Below are 2,403 nucleotides of genomic sequence, written 5' to 3' on the forward strand. Positions count from 1 at the left end.
CGGGATCGAACGGCCATGTTTGCAGCCAAGCTCTGCCCAGGAGAGACCACACTCCAGGGGGCCGCGGGATGGAGGAGCGCCGTGGGTGCTCCACCAGCGGCTCTTGCCCCCACGAACAACTGGAGCTGGTTTAGAAACCGCGGCGTGTGTCCTGCTTCTCTGAGCAGGGCAATTCTGCGGCGGGGCGAAATAAGGGGACTCGCCAAGAGGTGGCACTGTATGGACTGAAATGGGTCAAACAACATGGAGACTCCCGAGAAAGGCGGCGGGGAGCGTGTCTTACCCCGAGATGGAGCTTCTGGCCAGGCAGGGTACCCCGGCACTGAGACTGCAATGCTGTCCCAGAGTGATGGGCGACATTGCAGGAAGAAGAAAGATGCAGAGACTGAACGAGAGTAGCGCGACGGGGAAATGCAAAGCCTGCTTCTTCCCTGGAAAGCGATGACGCACTCAGAGCCCTGGGACTGAGCCAGGCAGACCCCTAGGTACCATCCCAAAAGCTGAACACGCAAGCAAGCCCCGAGACAGTCCTCTAAAAATCAGAAACGACTCCCAAAGATTTCTGATAGGGATTGTTTCTGGTTTTTGATGCAGTTATTCTACTGCATGTGCCTGTTTCCATGCATTTAGGGAACACTTTCAGAAACATACTTTTTTTTTCCAGCTTTCTGAAACGCACAGAAGTCCACCCCAGGCAGCGGTGCTCCCCTTCCCGCCCCGGCACAGAGCCCGGCAGGACGGTGCAGCTCCTTGCTCTCTTTCATGTGAACGATGCTTGGAGCTGGTTTACATGTGGCAGTGCAACACTGATCTCTGCATAATACTGGAAAAGCTGATGTGGGATTCAGCTGGTAAAGAATTAAAGGATGGGAATATAATTAATGCAATCAGCCTGGTTTCTGGAAAATAGCTCTTGTCAAACCTTGATGTCATCCTTTGAAGAGATTACAAGTTTGGCTGATAAAGGTTATGGCATAGAAATAATAGACCTGGGCTCTGTTCAGGCATGTGATTTAATCCATATAGTATTCTGATTAAAAGTCAGCACAATACAACATCAAGAGAGACACCTTAAAGGGACTGGGAGCTGGCAAACTGACAGCCATCAATGGGGAATCCCGGCAGAATGGGAGCGCTCTCAGTGGGTGTCCGGGGGTTGGATGGGAAGCCCGATGCTATTCAGCATTTCCATCAATGGTCTAGAAATAGATTAAAAAGCCCTGCTGAGAAAAACGCCGGGGCCAGGGAAATGAGAGGGGCAGGAGACACGGATGAGGTCAAGACAGCTGTAGAAAACTTCGTAAGCTGAGTCCCGGGCAAATAAAACGTGGTTGAATGCGAGCGGCTGTGAAAGGATCCCTCCACTGAGCACAGGGCCCTTCTGCTGGAAACCCACGCTCTGCCAAGGATGGGCTCGGGGGGGAGTTTAGGAGGCAGGAGGGACAGGGCGGGAGCAGCAGGCTCCCCACGGGGGCTGTCCTGGCTGGGACGGGGCTGGGCTGGGTGCTACAGCAGAAGGGGTACCAACATCTGCGTTTCAGAAAGGATGCTGAGAAATTAGAGAGACGGTGGAGAAGAGCTGAGACGGTGGAGAAGAGCTAAAACTGGCCCCTGCTTTGCAGGGGGATGCCTGAGAACTGCAGCCTCCTTAGCTAGTTCAAAGGAGCCCCAGAGATGCCTCGATTATAGCGCTTAAGCAACTTCATGGGTGACAGACAATCAGGTATTGGAGAGCTTTTATCTCCCAGAGAAAGGCCCAGCAAGATTTCATGGTGCGCACTGAGTTTGCATGAGAAACCGGAGATAGATTTCTCCGTGGCAAGGCGGGGATCGAAGGGGTGGGGGTGAGGAGTTTGGGTGCGCCAGGATGCAGGTGGCTGAAGTGCTGGGGCCTGGCCTGCCCCGGGGCTGCTTTCTGCTCCTCAGGGCCAGGCTGGACCTGGGGCAGTGGGAGAAGTGCTGGGGGCTTCTCTTGCACCCACCAGCTCCCGGCCGCGTTCCCCCAGCTCAGGGGACAGAGCCCGGGGCGAAGAGCCAGCAGCAGCCCAGCCAGCGGGTCCCTGCCAGCAGCACGGGATCACCGTGTGCACGCTCCATCCTCGTGCCCTGAGAAAGCGGAGCCAGCGCTGCCCTGCCCAGAGCAAAGGCAGCTGCCCCTTTGTGGGCTGGAAGAGACGAATCCCCCACAGACTGACGCCAAGCCTTCCCGGTGCCTCGCCATTTTCTGGTCCTTTAGCAGGACTGAGCGGGGCTGGGAGAGCCATGGGCTCCCTCTGGAGCCCCCTCCCTGCCTTTCACACCTCGGTTCGCCCACGCTGAGGAGCCCAGTCCCTGCGCTTTGCCAGGGGCCAACATCAGCTACTTCCCGATTTACCTGGGGACATCAAACAGGTGAAAAACCAA

Source organism: Pygoscelis adeliae, unplaced genomic scaffold (assembly GCF_000699105.1).
Source record: "Pygoscelis adeliae isolate BGI_AS28 unplaced genomic scaffold, ASM69910v1 Scaffold85, whole genome shotgun sequence".
NCBI classification, from domain to species: Eukaryota; Metazoa; Chordata; class Aves; order Sphenisciformes; family Spheniscidae; genus Pygoscelis; species Pygoscelis adeliae.